We start from the raw sequence: 14,211 nt of genomic DNA, 5'->3' as shown, positions 1-14,211 counted from the left end.
AACAAAACAACCCACCAACCAACCAATCAATAAAAGCAACCAAAAATAAATAAATAAATAAATAAAATACCCTGGGTGTTGGAGCGATGGCTCAGTGGTTAAGAGCACTGACTGCTCTTCCGGAGGTCCTGAATTCAATTCCCAGCAACCACATGGTGGCTCACAACCGTCTGTAATGGGATCAGATGCCCACTTTTGGTGTGTCTGTAGACAGCTATAGTGTACTCGTATACATAAAATAAATAAAATTTTAAAAATAAAAGAGGATACCTCACCTCCTCTTCTGGCTTCTGCAGGCATGCATATGTGCACACATATGCCATCCACATACAAATTATTGCTTACACAGAATTGCACATGTTTAGGTGGTATAAAGTGTGATGCTTTAGTATATATGTTCACTGGGTAATCAGCATTTCCATCTCCTCGTCTTTTCCTTATGTTGAGGGCCTGGTTTTTATGCTTGGCTTTTCATAAAATAAGTTAAAAGTTAATTGAGATGATAGTGGTCCTAGTGTGCTCCAGAGCTCTAGCATGGGGCTTAGGGATGCAGAATATGGGCAGTAGCCATTAGATTGTCTGTTGACGATTTTTCAGGCCGGGTCTCATTATATAGTCCAGGTTGGCCTCTCATGATCTCTCTGATCTAGTCTACTAAGTACTAGGATTATAACATATCATGTATGTCTGGCTGCAGCTGTGAACTTTAGCTATCTGAAAAGGAAACAAGTTCCTATCAGTGACTGTTGCTATACAGCCCTGTTTGGCTTTAGACATTCCATCTTCCCCTCTGCTGCAGCCTCCAGATGCTAGGATTTATGTGCCTTTATATTTGAAGCAGCTTTCAACTTTTTTAAAACTACACTCCATTGAAGAAATTCACCAAAACTGGAGAGATGGCTGGTGGTTAAGAGCACTTGCTCTTGCAGAGGACCTAGGTGTCTTACATGCCACATGGTGTCTTACATATATAATTCTAGTTCCAGGGGATCCAGTGCCTTCTCATCTCTATGGGCAACAGACACACATGTGGCAAACATACATACCAGCCAGCAAAACACCCATGCATATAAAGTAAATAAATTTAAAAGTAAAAAAGAAATAGTTGGCATTGTTAACTAACAATCCTCTTACATATTTACATTGTACTTAAATATCTTGAGTAGGAGTCTGTGGAATCCTTTACTAAGTGTAATGCATTTAAAAATATTTCTAATACTTTTAATCTTGTTTTCTTAAGAAATGTTGGTGGTTGTGGTGATTGAGTGAGAATGGCCACCATGGGCTCATATGTTCGAATGCTTGGTCTCCTGTTGGTAGAACTGTTTGGAAAGGATGAGGAGGCGTGGTCTTGTTGGAGGAGGTGTGTCACTGAGGGCAGGCTTTGAGGGTTCAAAAAGCCCACGGCATTCCTCATGATTATGTGTCAAGATGTAAGTTTTCAGCTACTGCTCTAGGGTCATGGCTGTCTGCCTGCTGGCATGCTTCCCACTAGGTCTAGAATCATATAGGGGCCAAACATCTGTGCACATCTGTGAAGGAGTTTCTAGACTGAGATGGGATGCCACACCTTACGTGTGGAGACATCTTTCTATGGGCTGGATAAATAGCATAAAGCTGAGACACCACCATTCCTCTCTCCCCAGTTCCTGACATAGGATGCCACCTGTCCAGCCAGCTCCCTCAAGCTTCCACTGCCATGACTTTCCCACCATGACGGCCTGCACCATTGACTGTGATGCAAACCCTCTTATTAGTTGCTTAGTTACTGTGTGATTGCTGTGAAGAGACACTGTGATGAAGGCAACATAAAGACTAAAGCATTCAATTGGGGGTTTGCTTATAGTTTCAGAGGGTTGGTCCATGACCATCATGGTGGGGAGGGTGGCATCAGGCAGTCAGGCATGGCACTGGAGCAGTAGCTGAAGCTTACATCGTAATCCTCAGGCAGGAGGCAGATGCTGTTGGACAGAGTGTTGCTGTAGGGAAGAGAGAGAGACTGTGACACCCCTGCCCAACACCTCCTAATCCTCCCTAAACAATTCACCAGCTGAGAACCAAACATTAAAATATATGAGCCATTTTAACTCAAACCACCATAGCTTCCTGGTCTACTTTGTATTCTCAGGCGTTTTGCCATAGCCAGTAGCAAAGGAAGTGATACCATTGTGGTCCACAAATTGACTTCATAATCCACTACTTATATGACTTACAGTTTTAAAGATAATGCTCTCAAACACAACTATCATAGCTATAAATCTCACATAGTTTTAGATACGGGTAGCCATTAAAATGTTTTATCTTTCTCATTTTGTAATATCTTCGCTGTCAGAAGAAATGCTGCATGATCATTCTAGCTTCTTACACTTAAGGTTCCTTTCTATTGTTAATCGATACATTAAAAAAAAATTCAGGACTTTGGAAGAAGGAGTAGTGGTACCGTGGAAATTAATTTTGTTAAGAGAAGGAGCTATATCTTTTAATTTCAGCTGTTTAAATTTAATTAATTACACTGTATAAATCCCTCTGTTCTTTTACATTTCCTTTCTTTAAAAATTTGTTTTTTCACGTGTGTGAGTCTGCACATGTGTGTGTGGGCACCTTCTGAGGCCATAAGAGGGCATTGGATCCCCTAGAGTTGTAGGCTGCAGGTACAGAGAGTTATGAGGTGCCTGATATAGGTGCTGTGAGTTAGACTGTGGTCCTCCTGACACAGCGGCAAGCACTCTTAACCACAGAGCCCTTCATTGCAGCCATGCCCCCCCCCCCCCTTTTAAAATCTGTTTGGATGTCAGATGTGTGCATGCCAGGACCCATGTGGAGGTCAGAGAGAGTGGCTTTGGGTGTTAGTCCTCACTGTCCACCTTGCTTGAGACAGAGATTTCTCTGTTTTTCTGCTACTGCATGTGCTAGCTGCCTAGCCTAGAAGTCTCCTGTCTTTGCTGCTCATCTCCTAATGGCACAGGGATTAAAGACCTGGTCTACCATGATTTGTATTCCGAGGGTTCTGGGGATTTGAACTTAGGTCCTCACACTTGCTTATTAAGCACTGTACTCACTGAGCCTTGCCTCTCCCCACCCCCACCCTCCAGCCTCCTTTCTCCCCTTCTAAGACAAGGCCTTACTAATTAGCTTAGCCTAGCTTTGAACCACGTAGTCCTCCAGCTTCAGCCTCAGAAGTGCTAGGATTGTAGGCGTGTGCCATCATGTCTGGGTTTCCTTGCTTTCTTGGGGAGTGCATGTACATTTTAGAATATTCTTGAAATTTTTTGCTTATTTTTTTCCACTGGCTTTCCTGGCAGTTGTCGGGAAGGCAGGAAAGTGTTGTTCTGATTTTCCAGGGGTGTATGAGCTCAGAAGCCTGGAAAGGCTTGCTGTTAGCAGGCCGTTGACAAAGAATTTATCCTTTGTGCTCTGTGAGGGTTCTGGTGTGTGTGTGTGTGTGTGTTTTCCCTTCTGTTATACTTGAATTACCACTCTGCTTTGTACTTTGGATTCTTGTGTTTGTAAAATGAGTTTTCTGGGCTAGGAAGATAGCTCAGTTGGTAAAGTACTTGATGTGCCAGTGTGTGGGCCTGAGTTTGATCCCAACACTTAGGTGAAAATCCTGGTGGGATGGTGCATATTTATAAACCTAGCCCTGGAGAGAGGTAGAGACACAAAGGATCCTGGCCCAACTGGTTAGCCATTACAGACTAATCTGTGACCTCCAGTTCCCAGGAAGAGACTGCCTCAGAAAACAAGGTGATGACTCCTGAGGAACAACACCTGAAGTTGACCTTTGACTTCCACATGCACTTGTATACATGTGTATGTATATCTGTGAACAGATGTACCTGTGCACGTGTGGGCGAGCGAAAGCGCGCGCGCGCACACACACACACACACACACACACACACACACCACACACTTCTGGCTCTGGGGGATAGCTCAGTTGCTAGAGTGCTTGCCTAAACCCAGGATTCACTTTCTACACTTTATAAACAGACTGGTGTAATGTGCCTGCACTCCCAGTGCTCAAGAAATGGAGTCATGAGGTTCTGAAGTTCAGGGTCGTTCTGAACTTCACAGTTACACAGTGAGTATGAGGCCAGCCTGGGTAATATGAAGACTGTCTTAAAAAACAGTCAACCAACCCACCTACCTACCCACCCAACCTAACCCAAAAAGCAAAACAAAGCTTTCTTCTTTTTTGTCGGGTTGCTAGCTGCTGTTTATGGGTATTGCCAGTGTGCCTTGGCAGTGAACTTGACTGAGGTTTGCCTTTCCGCCTCCTCAAACACGAAACAAGAGAATCCATGAACAGCATCTGGTTTAGGAATAACTCAGATGTCAAATGAGCACTACTCAGAAATGATTGTAATCTCTGTCGCTTACCTTCTTTCTCACCTGCTTGCTGGCAATTTTTAGTCATTCATAATTTAAATTACTGGGGCAAGAGATGGCTCAGCCTCAGCAATTAAGAACACTTACTACACTTGCACTGGACCCAAGTTCAGTTCCCAGCACCCATGTTGGGTGGCTCACATACCTGTAACCCTAGCTTTAGGAGATGGACTGCCTATGGCTTTTCTGGCATGTGAACATACATGCATATACTCACAGGTACACATATAAGTATATACCATTTAAAAATAAGGCGTCCAAATTAAATGACTTCTGAGCTACTTTTTCCTCTTCCTGAGGCAGACTGTGTTTTCCCTGGGGTGCCTGAGCTTTGCATGGGTTTGGTGACTGCATTCTGACTGATTACTTACCTTTCGAATTCATATCTGGAGGTATGTAGGTGATATTCCAAAAGGGACAGCTCCCTTCCTTGTAAGCGAGGTTTCAGTACTCCAGTGTGAGGGCTGAGTATAGGGACTTCTTGAATGGCCTCTTCAGCCTTAAACCTTGTGGTCAGCATGCCCTTTCTATTAAGGTATATCTCTAAGCTGTGCATTTCTTGGCATTACTCTCCCTCCCATCTCCCTTTTCTCAAGGGCATTTCTAATTTGTCCAAGGCTTTAGTTACTGCTACAAGTCAGCTACTAGCCATTTTTCTGAGCTGTGTGGCTACTAATGACAGGACCCTTCCCTTTGGTGCCTTTATGCACCTGACCCCAATCCCTGTTTAGGAATGGTCTGAGGCATCTGTACACCCCCGAGGCATGGAGCCAATACAGGTAAGCTATAAAAGTCTCCAAATGGTTCTCTTTGGGCTTTGTGGAAGTAGTCTCTGCTCTTCTGTGTATTTGATGCAATCTGCTCTTTGGGGCTGCTTTTCCTTTTTACCCCTGCATGATATAAATAACTGGGAGCTGTTAAGAGAATTGTACAGTGTGTCAGGCAGACAGCATTGAGAACAGGCTAATTCACCTGGTGGACATCTTGGTCTATCTGCTGTCTTTTTTCAGATTTCAGGGCAATGTCTGGCACAACAATCTTCTAAACGCAGCAAAATGTTTGCAAAAGAGAGCAGTGCTATGGCTATGCATTGCCTTTCTTTCTGAGAGCTCTATATGTTTCTCACACGTTTTCCTTCTTTGTTTCCACACAGAGATGACAGTGATGACTGTCATTTGGCATTGCCTGACTGTGGACATTCAGAATAATAGACTTAAAAATAATTTAGGGGACTCACAAGGCCCCACAGGTAGCTGGGGAGCTATTGGCAGTTAATGGCTACTGGGGGAGGGGGGGAGGGGAGAGGGAGAGGGGGAGGGGGGAGGGGGAGAGGGGAGGGAAGGAGAGGGGGAGAGGGAGAGGAAGAGAGGGGGGAGAGGGAGAGGGGGGAAGGAGAGAGGGAGAGGGAGGGGGAGGGGGGAAGGGGAGAGGGAGAGGGAGGGGAGAGGGGAGGAGAGGGGAGGAGGAGAGGGGAGAGGGGAGAAGTCATGTATTTTCTTCAGGGGTGTAGCTTTTGGTGAGTTGCCCATGATCCAGTAGTAACCCCACACCCATGTTCATGCAAGTAATCCTAATTGCATTCCTGGGGTCATTGAGAAAAAGACAAGGGGGCTGGAGAGATGGCTCAGCTGATAAAGGCTAGGCCCACATCCAAAAATATAAGGAACAGTAGGAGGGGGACTTCCTTAAAGAAGGGCTCCAGAGGGATTGAGCGAGCAGGGTAGAGGGGTAAGGGGACAAATAGGATCAAAATGCACTGTATCCGTATGAAATTGTCTGTCAGATAATAAAAATAAAAATCGATTAGTATAATGAATTCTACTGTGGTCCCTTTGATTATTACAGAAAAATAATTTCAAGTTCTTTCTCTGATGGTAATAGAAAATAAATACTATTCTGTCGTATTTTATGCAAAGTGTAATCTGGATGTTAGCAAAGACAGGTTCTTTTCTAGCAATAACTTCTGAGGGTTTCCAGTAACTGTTCCCCTTGATAGATTTGTTTTTAAGGTACAGACCTTCGTCTCTCCAAAACCTCTTGTCTGCTGAGTGTCCTTACAGTGTCCCTGGACACTTTTCCTGCCTCAGTTTTCCCCGTGCTCCCTTTGTCTGGAGTTCCACACCTGTTTATCTATTTTAACCCATTCCTTCTAGATCAAGATGAAATGTGAATTAGGTAGAATGTCACCACCTCTTCTTGGAAGCATTTCCATGGTCTTTGTGAGTTCTTTCTTGGTCTTGAAGAACAACATCCATGTGACACTATGTTTATATCATGCAGTCACTGGCAGGTTGTAAGGTCTCTGGGACTAGGCACTTTGCTATAAGATTATTGCTGTGATAAGACATCATGACCAAGGCAACTTATAAAAGCATTCATTTGGGACTTACAGTTTCAGTGGTTTAGTTCATGGCCATTGTGGCAGGTGGCATGTTAGTAGGCAGGCATGGTACTGGAGCAGAAGCAGAGAGCTCACATCTTGAGACACATCCACAAGGCAGAGCGAGAGTCGAGAGTGTGTGTGTGTGTGTGTGTGTGTGAGAGAGAGAGAGAGAGAGAGAGAGAGAGAGAGAGAGAGAGAGAGCGCAAAAGCAAATGGGGAATGGGGAATGGTGTAGGCTTTTGAAACCTCAAAGCCCAACTCCTATGATGCATCTCCTCCAATAAGACCACACCTCCTAATTCTTCCAAAATAGTTCCACCAAATGGGGCCGAGCATTCAAATATATGAGCCTATGGTGGTCATTCTCATTCAAACCACCACAAGTTGGGGGCTTCCTGTGGTCCTTCATTGTTAGGTTAATAGCATTCTGTGGTTTGAATCTGTTATTCATTTAGAGTTACTTATGAGGATTTAACGTATTGAACTTGTGATAGGCTTGATTAGGTGTTTGTTAAATCTAAATAAACTCACCAGCCTTAGTTTAAGTCAGTGTTTTCCTAACTGCTAAGTAAACTATTGAGATGAAATGGTACTTTCTGTGCAGAGTTAGAAGAAAGAACGACGAGGGTTAGATTCATTTGAATGATAGTACAATGATGCCTTTCAAGTATGCATACCATTTGAAATATTTCAAAGGGTTCCCCCTCCCAGACCTTTATTTGATTCTGTCAGCGGTGTCAGGAGGTATTGTTCCAATTTTAAAGACTGGGAGCTGCAATTTACCAAAATCATAGCCCTAAATCATAGAAGTCATTTTTATTTAGTCATTTATTTACTTACGTGTGCCTGCATTTATGCCTTTGAAATTCACAGTGTTAAGAATTGAAAAGCTTGGCGAGGCTGTGCAGGGGAAGGCCTCTTCCCCACCTGTGTTTCCAGTCACTCAGTTGCCTTCAATCATTGTGATAGGTTTTGTTTACTTTTCCAGGGGTGTTTCATGCATGTCCAAGCAGATACACAGACACATTCATTTTCTTTTATAAAGGCATCACAGCACAGCCTGTATGTTAAAGTTTTTATTGTAACATCTATATTATACCCAGAAATGTTTAATGTACACATGTAATTTAGGGAACTACTGTGTACCTGGCTATAAAATAAAATATTGCCAACTTTGGAGTCTCAACTCCATCAGGGAACGAAAGGGCAGTAGTGTTACCATAAAGAACAGGAACCACCAAGAGCCTCTGAGTCAGAAGCTGGGTTTTGGCTTTGCGGAGGTTACGACATTGCCTCCTGTGACATTAAAGATGTTGGAGTTATTGTTGAAGCTCTCTTCAGCTGAGATATCTGACAGGATTCACTTTTTAAAAAGGTTTATTTATTTTGCTTTATGTGTATAAGTGTTTGCTTGCATATATGTATGTGCATCATGTGTATTCCTCATGCCAGTGGATGTCAGAAAAAGATATCAGATTCCCTAGAGCTGGAATCAGAGACAGTCGTGAGGCACCATGTAGGTAATAGGACCCACTCTGGATTCTCTTCAAGAGCAGCCAGTGTCCTTAACTACAGAGTCATTTCTCTAGACTCTCTGACAGGATTCTAATATGTAGATGAATAGCATATATGTATATATGTACACATATATAAACATATAAATGCATATATACATAGAGCATATGTGTGTATGTGTATGTAAAATACATGCATGTGCACACACGCGCGCACACACACACACACACACACACACACACACACACACACACACACACGTGTGGAGGTGAGAGGACAAATTGTAGGAGTTGGTTGGTTCTTTTCATTGTGTGAGTCCTGGGCATTGAACTCGGGTCCCCAGGCTTGTCATCGTGTGCTTTAACCCATTGAATCATTTTTCTTAGCCCTACTATGTTTTCCTTTGGTTATCATTTAAGATGTTTTTCCATTTATGTATGTGTGTTTATGTGTCTGTATGTGCAGGTGCTTGCAGAGACCAGAAGAGGGCTTTGGGCCCCCGGTGTGAGCCGCCATGTAGAGAACCAACCCTGGTCTGCAGCAGGTGCTCTTAACCACTCAGCCATCTCTTCAGACCTTTTTGAAAATATTATTATATTTTTGTATGTTCAATGGTGTTTTGCTCACATATATGTCTCTGTGCCACATGCCAGGCGAAGGGCAGAAGAGGACATTAGACCTCATAGAACTGGAGTTAAAGGTAGTTGTGATCCATTATGTAGGTGATAAGATCAAACCTGTGTTGTGTGTGTGTGTGTTCATCTGTCTGTCCGCTCATCCGTCTGTCTGTGTGTCTGCCTGCAGAGGGCACAAAGGATGTCGGGTTCTGGGGTTATGAGCTGGTTGTGAACTGCCTGTTGTAGGTGCTGGGAACCACACTCTTGTCCTATAGAAGAACAGCAAGCAGTCTTCAAAGCTGAGCCTTTTCTCCAGCCCCCACTGGCTTTGTTGTCTTTCTCTTCTTCTATTGTCATTCTCTGTTCAACCTGCTTTCCTGACTTGAGTCTTTTCAAAGAACCAATGTTTGGCTTTAGTGATCTTTTTTTAAAATTTTATTTTATTTTTTTTAAATTTATTTATCTTTGTCTTTTATTTCTTCAATATATTCTCTCTCTGTGTGTCTCTCTCTCTCCTCTTCACATTTTAAAGGGAGGTTTAATAATACTCTTTAAAAATCTACCAAAAGGAGATTACAATGCGGGAAGATCATGTAAAATGACCCCACTTCTCAGCATGGCAAATATTCAGAACATACAAAGTCTGAGTGTGAATATTAAAAGTCAGAAAGATAGAAAAGATGTCTGTTTAAAGAATAACAGCAAAAATATGTCAGAATTAATCTTACCCAGTCTGAGTAATTGTGGTCTAGCTAACCCTCTGGATAAATGTTTCCGATTCCCATCCTTTAGTCAGAATGAGCTCCCGTGCAGCTGTCACAAGAGATGCCCACAGGTAAACATATTCTCTTCAAAGAGACCCTGGTTGATGACATTCCCTGCCGAAAAGTATCTGGCCATCACAAAGGAGGACCCAACACTTGAAGTGTCCTGTCTCAGAAGCCAGGCTGTTGGAAGTGGTCATTCTTGATCTCCCTGTATCCACCCGTCAGCCACTTCCTTTCCTGCCTGAGTGTATAGGATGCTTATGTAAGGTATTCCTGACACTGGCCACAACTGGACTCTGGCCCATGCTCGAGGAGATGTTGGCCAGGACTTCCAAATACTACTGAGCTTCCTAATTGAGCTCCTTACAAAGCTCCAGAGGGGAAACCCTGTGCTGAACATTGTAATCATTGTGAGCCTTCAGGACCTCATTATTAACCTGTTTGGAAGCTGGCTTGCCTATGGCTAGCTGTGTGCACTCCTCAGCTTGGGGTGCCCTTGGTTTGTATGTGTGTGTGATCACCAACATGTGTGTAGGCCAGAGGAAGACCAGAGGCCTTGGTAATTCCCCTCCTGCCAGTTATAGGGTCCCAGATGTTCAAGGCTATGCCTAGCTCATGGATCCTGGATATCTGAATTCAGGCTTTCATCCTTGGGTAGCAAGAATTCTTACCCATCGAGCCATTTTCTCAGTCCTTTTTTTAAAAAAAAAATTATTTAATTTAATATGCATTGGTGTCCTCAGAGGATATCAGATTCTCTAGAAGTTACAGACAGTTGAGAGCTGCCATGTGGGTGCTGGGAATTGAACCCAGGTCCTCTGGAAGAGCAGCCAGTGAGCCATCTTAACCGCTGAGCCGTCTCTCCAGTCCCCACCCCCCCCCACTTATTATAATAGTGATTTCCTTTTCATCCATTATTTTATGACTTAAGAAAAGACACAGAGGTGGGGGACAGAACAGGGGGAGTTCTCTGGAAAACCATGGGAGGAGAGAAAGCCCCAGAAGTGCACCTGTTGTGCAATGGGAGGCAGTTTAGTGGAAAGACTTTTCCTAATATGACCATGCAACAACGCCCATGCTTAAAATTCACTTCAGGTAACAGTTGAGTAGAGAAAACGTCGTCTCACACACTCCCCCTTGGGCTTTAAAATATCTTATTTTTCGCCTCCTTTGACCATTGTACTTGTTAGGATTAAATGACGTGACTGATGTACCAACCCAGTAAGTGCTGTCAGTGTTGACAAATGCATTGACTCACTCATGAGCAATCTCTCATGCCTCACCTTCCGGTCTGTGGGCATCAAGCCCTCCACCACCTTTGGCAGTCTGGGAACATCTGTAGTTGCTGTAATCGGCTGTGTCTGTGGCCTTTGCAATCTAATATTCTCCTTTCCTGCTCATTGCTCCACTGAGCTGGCCTTTACTTAAGATGCTAATTTCATTTCAGTTCCTCAGATGCCATAGAAGACGGTGGCAATGGTTTGCTCTTAGTTCTTGGAAGTAGACGCAGTGGTTCCATCCCACTGAGGAGCACTTGTCTCTGCCAGACATTTGTTAAGGCTGCTCCTCGTTGATCCCAGGGCCCACCATAAACAATCGCACTTGTCAGATGAGATTGGCACAGTGTCTTGTCTTTTTTGCCAACCCTTTTCATGGTTCTGAATGAGTCTTCAGCTCTTTCTACTTGCTGCCATTTCTATTTAATTGCTATTTCAGGTTTGCCTTATTTTTGTCTTGTAAACTAGCGGTAGTTTTCTTTTCTGCAGAGAGCTAGATGGTGACTCTCGAAGGCTTTGCAGGACTACATGTGCTCTATTATGGTCACTCCTCTTATATAAACCTTTCTTAGGAGCTGGGGAGGTGGTTCAGTGGTTAGGAATGATTGTGCTCTTTCAGAGGACCACGGTTTGGTTCCAAGAACCCATGTCTGGTGTCTCACAGTTGCCTGTACCTTCAGCTCCAGGGGAGACCTCATTCTTGCCCCTATGGGCACATAAACCACCCACACAAGCACACACAACATAGAAACATTCGATTAACTTGTCTGCATTGACCTACTACTTTAGTTTGGCAAACCTTGACTTGAACTATCCGTTAAATCTTCTGATAATTAGACTGTCTGTCTGTCCATCTGTCTACCATCCATCCATCTATCCATCCATCCATCCATCCATCCATCCATCCATCCATCTGTCCATCATCTATCTAGATATTTGGGGACAGACTCATATATACCAAGCTAGTCTTGAACTCCCTATGTAGCTGGGGATGAACTTGAACTTTTGACCATTTGGCTCTACCTCCTGAGTGCTGGGGTTACAGGTATGCACATGTGCACATTGGAGAGTGAAGCCAGGACCTTGTGCATGATAGGCAAGAACTCCACTGAGTTACACTGTAAGACTATTCTTAGTGCATGACGAGGATGATAGTGAGTAGTGCCTTACTTCTGCTCTTTCTCTTCACATTCTTGTCCTCTGTCCACATTCTCCATTGGTTTGTCCTACAGGCAGGAGATCTGTTTGCTTAGTGGGGCCATTTGCTTCATCTCTTCCCCTAGTTGCTTCATGTCTACCATAAACACCCCTCATTCCTACAGAGCAGACTGGATGGAGAGAGCTTTCTGGTTTTGGATCAGTCCCTTTGTTACCATTAACTCAGTTTCCTTTCCTAATATACCAGAAAGTCTGTTAACTTTGACAGATTGCCTTTTGAAATTAGTTTTATCTGTTCTCTTGGTGGCTTGACTGCTTATCGTTTGCTGGTCTCTCCTTGACATGTCAGTTTGCAGCAACTGTCCTTGGCCTCCAGAGTAAGCATTCTCTTTGCCTTGAAAGATAAACACATGCACCAGAGTTTTTGACCTTGCCTTATTTTATATATAAAAATAACAGTTTTCTATGGAAGGGAGCAAGGGCAGTGGTAGATGCCGTGTGAGCAGATCAGGCTTTGCATTCGTGTGAACAGCAAGGCATCTTCCTTATTGGATGTTCCCCACCACCCTCCTCTTTATGCTAAGCTTGGAGGAGGAGAAAGTGGAAAAACAAGAAAAACAGGGGAAGGGAGTGGGACCCTTTGCATGATAAATAGCGTCATAAGTAAATTGAATACCCAGGTTTTGTCTGAGTAGTGGAAAAGATCTTTGGACATTTGTTTAATGGAAAAAGTGTGGTTCTGGTCGAATCGTGATCTTTGAGCCAGGGTGACTTTCAGCATTGGATGTCTTTAAACTTTGTTTCCGAGCACATGGTGAGGTTTCTAGTAACAGTGTGAGCTTACCAGGAACAAGCCATGCTAAAGCTAACCTCATTATCTTTCCCTCCCTCCCTCCCTCCCTCCCTCCCTCCTTCCTTCCCTCCCTCCCTCCCTCCTTCCTTCCCTCTTTCTTTTTCTCCTTTTCCTCCTCCCCTCCCCTCCCCTCCCTTCCCCTCTCCTCCCTCCCTCCCTCCCTCCCTCCCTTCCTTCCTTCCTTCCTTCTTTCTTGCTTTCTCCTTGTGGTGGATTAATTTTTCTGTAAGTTCTGAAAGTAGTTTTCTAATAATAGGATATGTGATTTTATCTTTATCAGTGTTTTATTGATGACTTAGTAAAAATATATAATATACTTGTTTAATTTATGACTGTCAATCTAGAAGAGATATTAAGTGATAAGGTTAGAGCCCAAACTATTTTAGCATTCTGAGATAACCTAAAATTTGATATGGATCCTCAGAGTCTTGGGTTCCAAAAGTTAAGTTAAATGCTTTGAGACTCTAAATGCAGAAATGGGCATGTTTAAGAACCTTGAAATGGGTCAAAGTTAAATATAATTATAAAGAACATTTATGGATTCTTTTCCATGTTATTTATAGTATCTAGAATAATTAATGTAATCATTTCTATACTGCAACATGCTTTTTAGTGGCCTCCTATAAGATACTTAAGCTGGATGGGGGCATGGGATGTTGAATACTATAATGATGGGTAATCATTGAATAATTTTTACAATTTAAACTTTATTATCAAAATACTGCAAATTAGAAACCATCACATTGGTGAGTGATGCACAATCTTGAGATCCAGTTTACAGAAATGAGAACATGTGTATAATCAGATGATTATTTCTGAATATTTAGAAGGAGTTCTTGGAAGATACTTTTGAGATCACATGTTGACTCAGAATCATATCCATTGTTTTTTGTGTTGCTCTAAATGCCAGAGAGCAGTTTAAAGGAGGAAGGTTTGTGTAGCCTGTGGTTCTAGACATTTCAGTCCATGGCTGCTTAGCCTCTTGTTCTTGGGTAGAAAATCATGGTGTCATCAGTGTGTGGAGGAGGAACTTGTTCCTTTCATCACATTTAGGAAGAGGTGAGAAAGAGGGGTGTGGAGTCAGGGAGAGACGGGAGAGAGGGAATGGGGGAGGGGAAGAGTGGGAGAGAGAGGAGCTGTATAGTCATCGCATGCAGGCTTCCAGAATCCTACCTCTTCCATCAAGGCCACCCCCTCCCAGCGTTAATACAAACTCCCCAAATCCAAAACAGTGCCATCATCTGGGGATCAAGC

At 43.3% G+C, this 14,211-nt stretch overlaps 1 protein-coding gene and 1 pseudogene across 3 annotated transcripts in view; one reads left to right on the top strand and one right to left on the bottom strand.

Moving 5' to 3' along the window:
- Tmeff1 (transmembrane protein with EGF like and two follistatin like domains 1) overlaps positions 1-14,211 on the top strand; it is a 78,407-nt gene that overhangs the window by 33,051 nt on the left and 31,145 nt on the right. The gene's annotated exons all lie outside the window — the stretch shown is intronic.
- LOC117708359 (Golgi-associated plant pathogenesis-related protein 1 pseudogene) lies at positions 9,838-10,196 on the bottom strand (annotated as a pseudogene).

This window comes from Arvicanthis niloticus, chromosome 5 (genome assembly GCF_011762505.2).
Source record: "Arvicanthis niloticus isolate mArvNil1 chromosome 5, mArvNil1.pat.X, whole genome shotgun sequence".
NCBI lineage: Eukaryota > Metazoa > Chordata > Mammalia > Rodentia > Muridae > Arvicanthis > Arvicanthis niloticus.
Note: the sequence above shows the minus strand (reverse complement) of the source record. Positions and strands in the feature narration are given on the sequence as shown.